Source organism: Rhipicephalus microplus, unplaced genomic scaffold, assembly GCF_043290135.1.
Source record: "Rhipicephalus microplus isolate Deutch F79 unplaced genomic scaffold, USDA_Rmic scaffold_28, whole genome shotgun sequence".
Taxonomy (NCBI): domain Eukaryota; kingdom Metazoa; phylum Arthropoda; class Arachnida; order Ixodida; family Ixodidae; genus Rhipicephalus; species Rhipicephalus microplus.
Window position 1 is genome coordinate 3,440,107 of NW_027464601.1, and position 17,248 is coordinate 3,457,354.

Below are 17,248 nucleotides of genomic sequence, written 5' to 3' on the forward strand. Positions count from 1 at the left end.
GCCGCAGAAAGCTATGTCGCAAACTCGCCTCATAAAGCGACGCAAGGTGTACCTGGATCGCGACCAGTTCTTTGAGGTTCTGGCGTCAAGCTTTTACAAACGAGTGAGGGACCACGCCGTAGCAACATCAAATGGTGCTAGCACAAGTCGCTGTAATGAAGACGACGACTCGGCAGACGCAACGGCGCCTAGTATTGTGCACAGTGACGACGATGGTGGCGGAGATGTGCCCGATTCCAGCGTACATAGTGATGACGACTGTGGCAGTGACAGCAGTGCGTACTCTACTAATGACGAAGGGCATGTATACAGCAGTTTCGTGGATGACGACAGGAAGGACAGACCAGAGGATGAGCAGGATTTTTTGTCTCAAATTTCCGGCTTCAGCCAGGAAACCGTGCCTGGCTCCCAAGTAACCAAAGCCGGTGCAATTGCAGCGGTCATGGCATATGCGGTTTCCCACGGACTGACTTGGACAGCACTCGGTGACCTGACTATGCTCATCAACTTTCTCTTTGGTGCCACTGTTTTACCGCGTAGTGATTACATGCTCCGGAAACTGTGGATGAGAGAAACAGAAGAAGTTTTGCAATACTTCTACGTCTGCGAAGCATGCAGCAATGAGATGACAACACAAGGCAAGGTGGCAAAGTGCGCTTTTTGCCAGCGCACTGGAAGCCTGCAGTCATTAAAAGAGCGAGGCTCTTTTTTCATAATCCTCAATCTGCACATGCAGCTCAGCTTTCTGCTCAAAAAAACAAAATCAGAGTTGGAACCAAATTCGGCAAAAGCGCGACAACCTCAGACAACAATAACTGACATCACAAATGTTCAGTGTTATCATGACCTACAAAAAGCAAGAAACATGGGGAATGATGATTTGGGCTACCATCATTAACTCTGATGGTAGCCCAGTGTTTAAATCCTCCAAGACATCTGTGTGGCCCCTACAATTCATTGTTAATGAGCTTCCACCACACCTGCGGCTGAATCATCCGGTCCTTGCAGGACTGTGGTTTGGGAAGACTCATCCAAATATGCAACTTTTTCTCGACTAGTTTGTTCGTGGAGTGAACAGTGCCAAGCCAGTCCAGTGGGTTCATAACAACAAGGTTCACTTGTCATGTCCATTTGCGTTGTGCTGCTCTGTGGAAGCGCCTGCGAGGGCAGGTGTTCAAAACATGGTGCCCTTCAACAGATACTTTGGATGCCCATGGTGCCTTATTATGGGTGAACATGTTGAAGGTGAGCACTGTATCGATTACTTCGTCTTTTGTAGAACTAACTGAGCAAAAAAAGTTTGGTGGAGGTGAAAAAATGGTAGAAGCCTGTGTACTGTGCGATGTTAGTACACTCTACAGAACACCAGATAGTCAAAAATTTCTGAAGCTTTTCACTAGGACGTCCCTCATAATGTAGTGGTTTTGGTACCTTGAATTCCAGGCATTATTTTTACTGAGGGAAAAAATAAACTCTTTGTTGGGGGCTGAAACGAACAGATAATGAAGAAAAAGAAGGTATATAGGATTATCCTGTTTTGGGGCACTCAGTTATAGTAACTACCATATATAGATGCGAAGAGGTGGAAAACGCAACTTGCAGCTAATAGGGACCAAACCTACAACGTTCAGCTACTGCGCCTGATGCTGTCACTGTGTCACTTACAGTAGTGGTCGTCATCCCATCCACTCTATTCGGCATTTCCTTGGATGTAATCGTGGGAGGGTAGCCAGCACTGCTCGTAGCCTTGACAGCAGGTGACTTTTTCTTGTCAGCGGCCATCACGTGCCATCTGATCTTTTTCAAATTCACAGTTAGCCTGTCATACTGCCTGGAGGCATCAAGTCTGCCCGAACTTTACCCCTAGCTGTGAATGAAAAAAGGAAGTGGAATTCAACTAGGGTTTCTTAACAGACAATAAAGCTGATGAAAGAGAATTGGCCCGTGATAAATTCCACTTTTGTTCATTCGGAGCCAACGTCTTGGGTGAGTAGACATGCCTTCTGGCAGTACGCAATGTATTGTTTGTCAGCTGCCAGTTTGTAATAAAACCATGCAATACATGGCGCCAGCGGACAAAGAAGAGCACATGTCATGGCTACACGCAGGGCAGGCTATTACTTGCATAGTTACATGAAAAAAAATACCCAGTAGAGTGAACAGGAAGACACCACCACTGTATCACATTTAGTACAGCATGCGGTGCAGTATTCATAGGTTGTAGGTTCAGTACCTACCAGCAGCAAGTTGTCGTTTCATACAAATGAATTTCACATTTATATCATAATCACCACATTACAGTTAACGACAAATAATGAACCTAAACTTTCAGTGGTCTCACTACCTATATGTTTCATTGTGTTTCATAACAAAGACATTGAGCCCTTGATCAATTCCTTTTTTGGTTTTGTTTTGGGAAGCTTGTTGACTTATGTAATGTTTCTCTTCATGTTTATTATTTTATAGGGAGCATGAGATATGTGACAAAGGAGCCTCCTGAAATGAGGACAACTGAGATTCTCAAGAGAGATATGAAACTGGCGCTTCATTACAAAGACATAATCAACAGCGTGAAGGGATCATCTGCATTGCTCAATTTGAAAGGTAATGAAAGGCTCAGTGTGAATTGTTTCTATGCTTAGCTACTGAACTGTCACAATTTGAAAAAAAAAAATTGTTGTAAAAAATATGTTGGAAATAAATATTATATCTCTTTTTGCGCCCTAATATGACCAGGATAGCTCCTTTTAAAGAGTACTTACATGAATTTAAAAAAATTCAGCTTTTTGCACTAGATGAAAGCTCAAGTGTCGAGAACCCAGAAAAGAGTGTTACAGTGCCTAGGGAATGCATTGCATATATTTTCAATACTGATTCCTTTACACCAGCAGTTTTGATTTGGAGAAGGCAGTTTCATAGTGATGTGTCAAGTGTGTCACGGGCAGATTTCAACCCATGAAATATGCACCTGCTGTCCTTTGATGTCAGTCAAACGTTGTTCATGATTAGTGCACTGTCGTGCAGTGCCTGGGACAATAATTTCTCTGATTTAGACTGCATGCAGGAACCAGATTTTGCAAACCAAGTGAGCTGGCTTGAAACGTCATAGGACTGTTCATGTAGTGAAGCTGCCTTGCAAACGCTGGGAGACGAAAGCTTTAAAAATCAAACTTAAATAATTATACGTGTTTTCCGGCTGCAGTGCGTGGAGAGAATTCACAATACATGCCAAGGAAACCAAAAGCATCCGTGTTACTGCACTTCAAAATTGTGTTAGTACTCCTTTATGCGAGCACTAAAAGCCATATAATTACAGTGGAGAAATCGTGTCCCCTGTCACTGTTGCAGCCTGGGATGGTAGTGTTCCACTACGACAATTATTACCATTTTGTTCACATTTGCTTACACTTGCTTTGATTCCTACATCATGGAGCACAGAGTATGGTGAATTTAGAATAAATATAACTGATAGATATGCTCTTAGATGCTGCCGAATGCATATTTTTGAATATACAAACTAAGAGGAAAGAAACTCCAGGAGTTTACATAATGTTTTGTACATTTTTAATTGATTAGTTATTATACTGAGTTGTATGTTTTCGATTCTGTATCAAGACTTTAACATGTCAGCCTTCTTGCATGTAATCTGCTTTTATCATTAAACTTTCATATTTATAGGTCATTAGGCACTCAGATTTCTTTGTATAAGTAACACAATGTTGAAAACTTGCTTTAAAGTCAATATGAAATTTGCTAATATATATGAAAGTTAATGAGTAGTCTTAGAATGTCTCTATCTTGTTAATTGGTTACTTGAACATCGTACAATGGCATATCAACTTTTTAATTTTCATATTAAATTTTAAATTTTTCTCATCATATGGCATTCCTCATATGATGAGGAAACAAAATATTTGAGTCAAATGCAAGCATGAAAAGTACTACAGTACTAAAGACAAGATGGCCAAACTGCAAGAGCTGCGAAAAATTGCATTTAGAAAAAAGAGCACGTTAACGATAAAATTGAAAGTTTTTGAAGCGACAAAGTTGTGATGAAGTCAGAAACTGTCTGGGGGCAGTGCCTTCCCAGAAGTTCTGATGGTTGTGTAGATATCATCAAAATGACTAGTTAAAGTGGGTGTTTTTCAATGTTTAAGCAAGTGCACCCCCCCCCCCCCCCTCCTCCTGAAAAAATGCCTGGCTGCACGTCTGCGGCAAATACATGCCATTCTTATTGGCTCTTGTTGCAGAGGAACTTGGGAACCATGGTTGTTTTGAGAACACAGATTTTTATGGCAAGCAATAGCATTTTGTTGACCAGGGGACTCTCGACAACGTGCACCTTCCAAAGTGGGACGTGGCATCTTCTAAAGGCGATTTCAACAAGCATACACTTTCAATTGAACTGTCAAGAAGCTGAATGTTAGTTCTCCAGTTCATGGTTTTTTAAATTCTTCAATCTTAAGTCACTCCTCTTTATTTTTCATGTTCAGGGTACTTGAAATACTGGATTAGAACTGTCTGCCCAGCAGGGACAATTTTTTTATACTGCACAAGACATTCAAAATGTTGAAGTTTTTTTGCTTTCTCGGGTCATGGCTATCATTAGATATTCCACCAACTTAACGACTACTCGACTTTTAATATTTCTTTATTTTTATTATACTGTCCATGTTTTTTTTGTTGTTGTTGATTCTGTTGTTAATTGTATCAAGTCGCACAATTTTTTTTTTCTAGGCTTGGACCTCGTGAGTTGTCAGAGTGTGGAGTACATGCATTGTGTTTTTCAAGGTGTTGCCAAACAGCTGACAAAGACCATCCTGTCTTCTTCAAACTCCCATGAGCGCTTCTATGTTGGTAATGTAGTACAATGAAGCAATATTTTTATCTGGCACTTTGAAGTAATATGCACTTTGTTTCTGTATGCTCATTCATTCAGGGACCATTTGGAAATCTGACTACATTGCTTGCAGTGCAACATCACTGCCAAAATTTCAGACCTTTTTTTAGTAGTCATGAAAAATGTGCAGTACGCAGTGATTACTTGTGGACAAAACAGAACACTGCTACAACGGCATGTAACTCTGAAGTTCCAATTTGTTTGGCACCGCTGCATCTTACCCATAGCTAGTCAGAAATACCTTTGTCTCGGTGCCCAAATGAACTATGAGGAGGATCAAAGGAACTCTGCATAATATTATTATTATTATTATTATTATATCATTGAAAAAGTGGTATATTCTACACTAAGCAAGCTCTTGAAATTAGAATAAAGGCACTATCATTGAATAAACAAAGGGAAAAAATGAGGTATTGTACTCACTAAAACTTATTATGTATTGAAGAATCGGTGCATATATATATGGGAGTAAGGTTAAGAAATCGAATACACATAACCCATAATGAGGTGATAATTAAAGTGACTGACAATAATCGTGTATTGGATCTTCTTATCTAGTAGTGTTAGAGGTGACATGTGCAATTCTCACCCCTTTAGCTGCTAACCAGAGCCCTTCATGGTTGTGCTAAAGGATGGGGATGTCACTGAAGGGTGGGTTGCTACTATTCACACATGATGTGATGAAGTTGCTTCCTGCTCTAGATTGCAATGAATAAACATACTGTGTAAGTGGATCGTTAGTGCAGCATCCTCTCTGGCCTATGCATACCCAGCCCTGTACAATGTTCAACAGTGTACAATAAGAATATTCCTGCCCCTTAGTTTGAGTAAGTATCCATAACACTAAGGGTGGTGCACAAATTAAGCATGGGTAAATTTTTCATTTGTTTCAATTTATTAAAGTTCTTGCCTTTGAAAGTACTCTGTGCTCTTTGAGAAACCCACAGCGCATTAGATATAACACACACACAACAAAGTTGTCTAATCCATGAATCCATGGAGAAAAAGAAGCCATGAGTGGTTTCCAACAAACGAAGATATTGTCAGTAATTTTATTGTCAATTCCCAGTCCACATTGTTCTTTCTGCCCTGTATGCTTTTTTTTTACATGAAACCATGAAGTGGTACATTGCTGTCTTGCCAGTACAATCACATGTATTTCAGCACAATGTTATAATCTTGGGACATGACTTTTTTACGAGCTTGTGGCAGAGGGGTGACATTTTGAGAGCTCTGCAGCAGCCTCTGAGCATGCTTTCCTTTAAAGTTTAACCTTGGATAAGGTCCCACTAGGTGGTCCAAATGGTGTAGAAGTACCCAGAATTGTGACTTGTTTTTTTATTGTAACACACAATGTGGTGATGTAGTTAAAAACTTAATTCACAGAGAAAGTTCACATCCAGCCATCTGCTACAATAGTATTACATGAAATCATGCTCACAATTAACCTTGATGTCAAGCTGGTATGTGCTGTCTACTTCAATGTAAGCACAATGTCTAGTCACATTTGGCAAATGCAGCTGCAGACAGGTAAATAGTAAATTAGTACCTTGTTACAACATGGTGTTCAGTCATTGTTTTTTTTTGTTGATTATTTACACCACTATATTTCTGTTTACAGGTGCACCTTCAATTTTGGCCAAGCTAGATTCACGTCTTCTTGCCATAAAGCCCCCACACTGCGTGACCAGGCTGCCACGACCACTGAAAGATCGTGGCCACTGGAAGGCATCTGAGTGGAGGCTATAGATATTATTCTATGCACTCCCTTGCCTTCACGGTATCCTGCAGCCTGAATATTGGAGGCACATGTCACAGTTCTCAGAAGCAATCCACATCCTTCTTTGTGAGAAATCAGGCCCTTGTGACATCGATAAAGCAGGTAATTTCGATTTGACTCTAACATTTGTAAATATTGCATTTACTTGAATATAGCTGGGGTGTTATCCTGTATGCAGTCTGTGATAGAATGCAATGGAAGGTCACAAGAGGAGGGGGGGGGGGGGGGGGGCAAATTGCCAACATGCGAAGGGCGAACCGAGCACCCTGAAAGAACACGACATCTTGGTCATCTGCTAAGAGAATGCAGACATGTACTGAATGCATGAATATACTAGAATTGTCTTGAGTGAACATCAATACTGGAGGGCATCGTTTTTCAAGGCTGGAAGCTGAATAGTATGCTGACTTTAAAAATTTATTTTTGTTCCTGGTTGATAAATTGCTATGTGCTTTCACAATCTCACGACACATTCGCTGGGAGCACCGCCGCATGAATCATTAGCACAGCACTGGAGTAAGCTAGACTAAAAGCTAGGTAATTTGATTCTGTGGCCCAAGTGCTCATGTTTAAATCTATTCGAAATCATTCATAGATCATTCTGTGTCTTCATTACTTTTGTGCCAATTCTTTGCCAAAATAATTGACAGCACTACTTCGTTCAATGTTGTGACGTCAGATCATTGTAGCCTCGACCAAACCCCTATGACGTGATGTTTGCTTCCTCGCGTCCTCTCATAGCATTTTATTCTGTTCTATCACAAATTTTGTGCAAGATAGCTTTCTTGATATCTTATAGTGTACTCTTGAACTTTGACAAAGTTGAGTTATAAAAAGCCTCGAGTAGGCAAAAATGTAGTGTTTTAAATTTGCAAACTACAGGCTTTTTGAGCCAATCTACTTATCTATCTAGCCACCTATGTCTAGGTTCTGTCGTGATCGCCTCTTTAACTTGTTGTAGACCAACGTTGGTATAAGTGGGTAAGAAAGTCTGACAACTGTCTGGTCATCGCACGAATATCATTAATATGTTGCTGCATACATCTTCAAACTTTTTCCTCTAGTCGCGTGTAGCGCATACCCTGTTTCGTTTTGCTGTTCAGAGGTTGAACTCCACACTGCCTCGGCTAGTCCTTATCAATAAGCTTTCCAGCGAAAAAAAAAAAAAATTATGCTGAATGGTACTCAAAAATGAAGTCTGAAAAAAAAACCATAATAGCACACTGAAACCAGTTGAAAAATCATGCCAATGTACAGTTTGCTTGCAGCAGTTCACACTCTCATAAAATGTTCACATGCCCACCTTCCTGTTTCTACTCTCAGTATATGCACTAGCATGTCATTTTATGTATGTCAACCTCTGGCTGTGTATCACAGGTGCTTATTCAGCCCGGTCTCTACTAAGAAGTCTGTCAGGAATATGTTCGCCTTTTTTCTTTAATGTGAGGGGCCGGCTGTCCAAACTTGCTAGTTTTTTCTTTACTTTTTCTCTTTCATTCGCATACTTTATGCACTTCAAAAGAATATGGCAAAAATTTTCTTCTGCATGAACACAATAGCATTCCGGTGAGTTGGATTGATGTATTTTGTGCAGGAAGCTGTGTATCCTACTTCCAGTCAAAGTCCGTGGATTAATGTCTCTAAATGTCGTGGGAGATCTGTCCCTATTGAAAATTTTCTGTGCAGTTCAACTTCATAAAGTACTGATTCCTTTGATTTAGGGCTCACAAACCACTTGTCTATAGAACAATGATTAGATCCTTGCATTATAAAATGTCGTATATCCATTCCAGACATAGGAATTGCTCAATCTCGTTTTTTGTTCAACGCTTTTTTTGGCAATGCTGTCAGCCTCTTCATTTCCCTTTATTCCTACCTGTATACCGTGGGCCGCGGTATGCAGGTATAGCCCGCAGGTGTTGACAGTTCTATATTTACCCAGGATTGGTGAGAAATGATATTAGTAACTTAAATGTGAGAGCGTCAGAATAAACTGATATTGGCTACGTTGAACCGTTGAATGTAAAGATAAAAAAAAAATCAGTATCTCAACAGGAATCGAACCAAAGCATTCTGCAAGGCACTCCAGTATGCTACCACGGAGCTACACCAGTTGTTGATACTGCATTAGGAAAAGCACTATGCAGGCACAAGTTTGGTGCAACTTCAATTGTGAGTGCAGTGCTGGTTATATAGTTTTCTAACAAAGGAATGAACATCACATATGTAAACCTATGAGACAAACACCATGTCCGGTTAACGTCACTTGTGGCTTCCGTGTTTGCTTCTCTTTTATAGCAATCTAATAAGCATTACATTTGTATTGCTATGATTCAGCTAGCTATATTCTTGCTCTACCCCGGGGGAGCATGCCATCGAATCTAACAAAAGTTACGTGAGTGCTGACGTTATGACGGACCCCAAGTTACTCAGTGTATTCACCAGTAGACCGCAATGTAGGTAGTTGACATTCCTAATAAATGCATGATGTGCACCCAGCTAGTGCCCTTAACGTCCATCCACCTAGTAACACTTGGCTCAAAGCGAAAAAAATGCAGCATAGACATTTATTTGCTTGCTAGCTGCTTCGCGTGAAACTGATTTCAATGAAAGGTGGATCTGCTGAATTTTTTGTCAGTGCCATCGTTTGTAGTTTACAGTGCAGCATGCTGGTGTGAAGCTTTATAACTCAGATTGATTGCAAACACATGGACTAAGGCCTATGAAACGTTTATCACAGAAGAACAATGGAGTATGCTTGTGCTTTTCCTCATGTTTGCCTCCTTTCAAAATGTTTCTGTCTTTTTCAGAGACACTCCTGGGTAATTTTGTTTCCCGCTGTGAGGCACTCTATGGTACGGCATTTATGACATTCAACGTGCACGCTTTGCAGCACTTAGGAAACTGCGTTCGATCACTTGGTCCACTTTGGGCACATACGGCCTTTGTCTTTGAGGGAGGAAATGGAGACATAGTGCGCCTACTATCTGCTGACCATGGACTGGCACAGCAGATTACTGAGCGCGTCATAATGATTCAAAAGCTGCATCAACGTATGAAAAGCCCTCTCCTTTTTTCCTCCGAGAAAGAACATTGCAAAACTCTTATTGGGTATCAACCACTGAAAAGTACACTAAATGTGTGTAATGTGACATTGCTGGGAAAAGGAGAAGAGCAAGCTCTTAATTCTCATGAGAGAGAGACACTTATGCACTCTTATAGTATCTGCATAACACAGGTCACAGAGTATGAGCGTTTCATCATGAGGAGACAAGTTTTCTATAGTACCACTTATAAGAGAGCATCAAAGTCGGACACCACATTTGTCAAGACAGAAAGTGGTTTTTATAAGCGTATTTAACGCATACTGTTTGTAAAAGAAGTAGACATGTGTGTTCTCTTCTGCCGGCCACCAATAATTGCTGATACAGCTGCAGTGCCTCCTCATGTGAAGGAATGCTTCCTGTCACCAGACAGAGATTTGGAGCTGTTGCTACCAGGAGAAGTGAGTGACTGTGTTCTGTACATAAATTTTTCACACGAAGAGAAGACCTTCATTTGCGACCTGCCTAACAAAATTGAAAGAGACTGAAAGACTTCACAAGTTTTTCACAGATGTTTAGCCTTTCGAGGAGTGAAGGTTGTGTCCCACAAAATTTTCTTTTCTTTGACAGTTTCAATAATAATAATTGTTCCAAATTAAGGTTCCAAAACCACAATTTCATTATTAGAGACACTGTATAGTGAAAGGATCTGGAAATTTTGACCATCCTGTGTTTTTTATGGTGCACCTAAATCAAACTACAAGAGCCTCAAGCCCATTTGCCTACATTGAATGCAGATGCTGTGGCCACAATGTGACCCCACGACCTGCGAATCAGTAGTCAAGCACCGTAACCACTAGACCAACGTGGCGGATATTTTGACAGTCTTGTTATTAGTGCCAAGGTCAATCTGGTCTGCGATCGAGGAATTTCAATAGTCTCTAAATTCCAAAGCTTGGCTGCGTAGTCAGTCATGTGCAAAACAATGTAGTACAGCAAATCAGCAAAGAAAGCAAATCATCACTAGTTTGTTGAAGATAACCGCTTCGATAGCTACTGCCTCAAGAAACGTCTGAAGCGGTAAATGTGTGAAGCCTGTTCTTTTATTTGAACACCACTGGATGATGCAATCACATCATCTCGGTTCTTTAGAAAAATAATGTACCTGTGTACGAAGTTGGTGTGTTTCGATTTTAAGTGTGTTGAACACAGCACTACTATTGGTGTATGTTTGTGTAAAAGTTCTTGGATATTCTCAAGGTTTCTCAGCAGTCCTCTGATGTTCCATTGTAGTATTAAACGTCTGAAGCAAGCGGTAAATGTGTGAAGGCTGTTCTTTTATTTGAACACCACTGGATGATGCAATCACATCATCTCGGTTCTTTAGAAAAATAATGTACCTGTGTACAAAGTTGGTGTGTTTCGATTTTAAGTGTGTTGAACACAGCACTACTATTGGTGTATGTTTGTGTAAAAGTTCTTGGATATTCTCAAGGTTTCTCAGCAGTCCTCTGATGTTCCATTGTAGTATTTGTGTCATTCTAAAGTTCTGTGGTGCTCTGTGTACAAGTGTTGCCTTAGGTGACGGGGCGTTTTGGGTGCCCTGTAATGAGGGGTTTTTCTTTTTTGGTGCGCTTCAAAGAGCTGTGCTTGTCCTTTGGCGTCTGAGGTGCCGGACGAGTGTGGCTTGTATTCATCACATCTCTGTGAAAGTGCCATCACAGGCAATTTCAGAGGTTTCGGACCTAGCCATGATTGCAGTGGTCCGTGGTCCGGCGGACTCCGAAGTCTGCTGGGCCTATTTGGCAGAGGGCAGAGTAGCACAGGTTACTTCAGCCTTGGGCGCAGATGGCGCGAATGTGCTCACACTGATGCGCTAGCCACAGATGCAGCAAAATGTGGCGCGGCGCCCTGACACGTCACATTGCTACAGTGTTAGAAACACTGCAGCACCAGAAAAGCTGTATTTACATGGTTGGTGCAATATGGTTAAGCTCGTGCACTGTAAGAGTAATGTTACCACTATTCAAGAATGCAAGTGCTTCTCTTGTTGTGCTCTGTGTATTGTACAAAGGCAAGCCTAAATTGATTTAAATATTGCTCATGTTACTGCAAGTACTACCACAAAAAGAAAATGTATCCCACTGTATGACCCATGTCACAAGGTGTAATGTGTATCAATAAATTCCGTGTGTCTCATGTAACCTTATATGAGAAAGTGAAGGGATTAGTTACCCTTTTATGGTTCGTCGAAAGAGCATTTTCCATAGATGGATCCAGAATTTTGGCCTGGGCATCAGGCTTCCATCTTAGGAGCAGGAAGGAGTAGGAATCTTCGTTGAATAGCTGTTTAATGGCTTTCTGTTCACATGCTGGAAGTTTAAAAGACATGCAATAGTTTTTTCTGAGGATAGTGCTTACGTAGGTTTACTTTTTTTTTTTCATTTGAACGGCAATCTTGCTATCTGGAATATCGGAGTTAAAAGAATGCTTAATAATCCATGCTTGTGCCTCTTTTTTTGTGATGTTGAGGTAACTTTTTCTTGCATAATGCTAGCACATATTTTAATGAATGTTGTATATACTGTAATTTTATTTGTTATACATCTTTCATTGTATGTTGCATATATACAGCGATTTCATTGTTATAGAATTATATAATTATATTTTCACTTGTGCTTTCAAGGTGTGTCTAAACATGCAACAATGTGTGTAACATTGTAATGTGTGATATCGTACTTTGTTCACAACGAGAAACAGTATCTCACTCCCTACTGCTGCTTAAGACATTGTTATAAATTCATTAGGAACATGAAGGTACATAAAAAACAAATTCAAACTGCCATGATGGCACAAAAAAATGCTAATGAAGTTGGTCATTAAGTTGGACTATGGGGGCTAAAATTGACAAGACTTCACTTAACAGGTGAACATTACAAAAGGGAACACATCTTCCTCTTAAACCATGCCTAGAACTGCAAGAGTTTGTGAGCTGTGACAGAGTTTGAGTGAAATACAGAATTATTAAAGCTATTCAACTGCTCCGTTATCCAAGTTTCCTGCTTCAAATAAAGTACTTGTCACCTAAAAAGTGTCTTTTTTAACTGTTCTGAATTCACAAAGTTTTCTTCTAAAACTGAGATTTATTTGCTGCGAGAGTTCGCGCAGCTGTTTCACCATTGGTATGGAAATTTGAAATGATTGACATGTGGGTTTTATCATCCCGAAACCACCATATGATTCTGAGAGACGTAGTTGTGGAGGGCTCCGGAAATTTTGAACACCTGTGGTTTTTTAATGTGCACCCAAATCTGAGCACATGGGCCTACAGAATTTTGCCTTCATCAAAAATGCAGCTGCCGCAGCCAGGATTTGGTCCCGTGACCTGCGCGTCAGCAGCCAAGTACCTTAGCCAATAGACCACTGAGAAAATTTTTAAATGAATGCTCGATTTCTTGAATACAGCATTATGTAGCTGTGTGGAGAGTGCTGAATAAAACTGCCTGGAAAACTTCACTTTGTGACAAACTGCTTCTTGGTGTAATAATCAATTTGCCAAGTGAGACAACCAATTTGTTGTTGGCTTTCTCTGCGCCTACTTGAAAGCATACCACAGCAGACACAAAGAAAAAGCAAGAACATTGGGTCAAATGTATCACAACTTTGTCATTCTAGATTTAAATATATGCTGAACACAATGTGCTTATTTGTTACTTATTGTTAACTCGTTTGCACATCCAGCGGTAAGTGGCAGCTTCAAGAAGCATTTTTAAATTGTTCACAAAATTTCGAAAATAAGTACAACAGAAGACTGCAATTGTGATGCAAATACAACATTGCAAAGTAGAATAAGTTTCACATGAGTAGCGATAATGGTTGTGAATTATTGTCGAGACATCAAGTTAAACATACATGTTGAAATCCTGGCAGTATTATATTTACCGAAAGCAACATCATTCATTTGAGCATTTTATTTCTCATTGAGTGCATGTGCAGGGATAAAAACAGCAAGGTATAAATTGGGTTGAAACAGCTGTCACGACTTAAGTATCAACCACACTACTTAATATTCTATAAGAATTGTCACCGAATATTTCCTTGGAAAATCTAGAGGAATATGTAAAGTACGATGAATGATATATATGTTTATGTGTGATATATGTGTATATACTCTGTGGGCCTAGGCACTTCATGCAAATTAAATATCTCCTCATGTCTGTCACATCAAACTATGTATATAAGGGCAAATTTTTAGCTTGAATGACCACCATATGCTATACATTCCAGCTGGGTATGCTATATGCCAGTCACTATAAGCCGTATCATCTGCTTAGTGCTTCCCAGCATTATCGCAATGGGGGCAGAGCTTCCCAGCTTGGTACACCATGTAGCCCAGTATAATGAGCAGCACCCACCATCTGCTTAGTGCTTCCCAGCATTATCACAATGGTGGGCAGAGCCTCCCATTATTGCCCACTATCTAGCTACTACTTTCCACCATCGTTTCCACTTTACCCATCTTCTGTACACCATGCCACCCAGTATGTTCCTGCATACCCACCATAATTTCCACTACGTCCCACAATACCCACCATAATTTCCACTATACCCACTATTATTTCCACTACGCCCACCAAGTTTTCCAGTATCCACCATGGCAGTTTTTCCGATAGGGAATTTTTATTACTTTATTTTTTCTTGTTCACGCATGTATTGGTTTAAAAATTTCGCCTCCTCATCGGCCTCCCACCGCCCGACTTGCTGCTGGTGGTGGTCCTGTCCACAGGCCCTTTATTACGGGATGTTTGATGACTCTCGCAGAATTGACTATATTTATTATGATAAATTGTTTTGTGAATTAGTGCTCGTAATCGAGGAGATGCAAAACGACGTGGCAAACTTAAATACAGTTGGCTGCATTGGTTTCTTCGGCACAGGTGTCAGGAATGTTGATTTTGACGGTTTATCAAAGTTTTGGTGACAGAAAGGTGCACTGCAACGTAGTCTCAGGGAACTTTTTTTTATGACACTCAGTGTACCATCACCTGACGAGGTAACAAGCAGGGCGCTTCAAAATACTGACGTGCCACCGCAATGGTCTAGGCGATCAGCACTTGATAAACGATGCCCAAGGGCAAGTGCCGACGGCGTTTTGCCCTGACGGCGTTAGCCCGTGTAACTACAAAACTGCTTGCCTGCCTTGCTGATAACACGCACGGCCTATGAAAGTACAGGAGCATTTACGTAGCAACGGACGAGAACAGCCGTATGTGTTCGCATTTAACAAAACAGCCGGCAATGCAGCAGCTTTGGCCTTCGGAGATCACAAGCTTCGTAAGAACACTACAATAAAGCTGTTTCTATTCATCGTAAGAACACTTCGCAGATGCACTGGGGTCCAATGCACGTGCGTCCAGTCACACGTGAACTGTGCAAAAGCATTTATATCATCGTCGACCTTGCCCTTCACGACAAGCAAAACTCGGCAACAAGGACACTTTCACCTCTTTGACAACAGCACGCTTGGCATTGCAATCTAGAAAATGCACTACGTCCAACAACAATAATCCACCCTTCATACTGAGAAGCTTTATGGCACACACACTCAGATGAAGCTGCGGCGCGGTGGACGGCCGCGCTAGCTCCAACCTCCAGGTTCAACTCGGCATCCAGCAATCACATGAAGCAGCGACGACAGAGTGTCTCCGGTCCTCCTTGAGGGCGGCCTAGGCCATGGCCACGATTTTGTCGGAGTTTTCACCACCACACATCGCAGGCAGCATGGCACGCAGCTACCATCTCACACTGTTTACCTTTAGCAGCCGCAGCGGTCATGCCGCCCCTGTTTTTAAAATATTTGTAATACGTGTTTAATTCACATATACTGGTTGATTGACTCGTTAAACACCTGCTTAGTAAAATTTTTGTCGGTTTAACGCACTATGCATTATTATTATTACATTTATATAGCTTTATGTTATAAATTTTAAAGTGACGTCACTTTCGTGCGGCGCAGGAGCCACTTCTGTGTGGGCACGGAGGAAGGAAAGGTGTGTGTGGGTCTTGCTGCAGCGCCGTGCGGTGCAGAAGACGCTGCGCATTTGAATGGACATCCCCCACAGAGGGTATGAGCCGCAAGTAAAGGGCAACAAGAACAAGACTTCCTATGAGTGGCAGGTTCAGTGAATTAGCCATATCTTATGATGATGTATTTCCTAACAATGCGAAATTACTACCTATAGTAATCTTCTGAATAGCATTTTGCAAGAGCACTTCAAGAGCACAAATCAAATTGGTTCCACGGATGTGATAGCAACTGATGTTTTGCAGTGTGAAGAAAAAGCCTGAGTAAGAATTTTTTTTCTACACAACTAGACTAGTCGTTTTCAGTTAGGCTTCCTGATTAGAGCCAAATAGTTTTGGCCGAGTTCTTAGCTGTTAAATTAGGTCTACGTAAAATTCCTTTAACCATCACTTCTGTGGCTATAGTTACAGATTCATTGTCGTTGTGTTCAGCACTAACTGCTTCAACAGATTCGGAAATTCTAAGATTATGGCGATTACTTGTTCCTCGTCATTTGCGAAACTTGCCATTAATTTGGGTGCCGAGACACAAAGGAATTGTAATTTTGAAGTTTCGGACTCTCTGGCGAGAGCTTCTCTGACAGGTACAGTTCTCTCTCTCCTTCCTGTTGTGGCGTTACTGCGGCAAGGTTCAGAACACGGGTTCAGAAAGTATGCATTACCTGTGTTTACTCAAAGTATAGATTCATCACTGCAGACTTCCTGCACCTACAGTTCTCTTGGAGGAGGATATGGAGAGCAGCAAGATAAGCTGAAGTTGCAATAACCAGAATGCGTTGTAGAATTCCAAAACTAAATTTTTACATGCACAGAGTGGGTTCGGCGGTCTCCCATTATTGCTCATATTGCAACGAACTCGAAACTATCGAACACTTGTTGTTGAGCTACCAACTTTTTTCCTTACACAGAAAACGTATCGAAATTATATTGCGGCAATGTGGTCTACCGGTTACGTCGGCCATTCTGCTATCATTTGGGGCCTTTGCGCTGGGGCAATAATATTCAAAGTTGTCGAAAGGTTAATATGCGACTCGAATAGATTTAGTAGGTGTATCAACTGCTAACAATTCTTTATTTAGTTTGAAGTTTATTTTACCACAGTGTTACACCATACAATGTGAGGAGTGGAATGAGGGAAAAAGGCTGCGATAAAAACGCAGCTTGACTAGCCCCGCATCCCATCAATACAAGGGAGAAAAAGTGACAGCATTCATAAAGTCCTGGAAACAACTAAACAGACGCATATACATAGTTTAAAGTGGCACGGATAAGAAATACTGCATACATAAAATTTTAAGAAATGTTGATAGAATCGCACTTTTTGAGAAAATACGAAAAAATAGAAATAAGCAGAACATAAAAACAAATCTTTGGAAATGGCTAAATCTCTCTTGCGTCATGAAAGTAAAAAAAAAATATTCGACATATCCTGTCGCGAAA

At 40.9% G+C, this 17,248-nt stretch overlaps 1 pseudogene; it reads left to right on the plus strand.

The window, feature by feature from the left end:
- The first annotated feature begins 651 nt into the window (after positions 1 to 651).
- On the plus strand, positions 652 to 11,058 carry LOC119184763 (uncharacterized; annotated as a pseudogene).
- Positions 11,059 to 17,248: the final 6,190 nt, after the last annotated feature.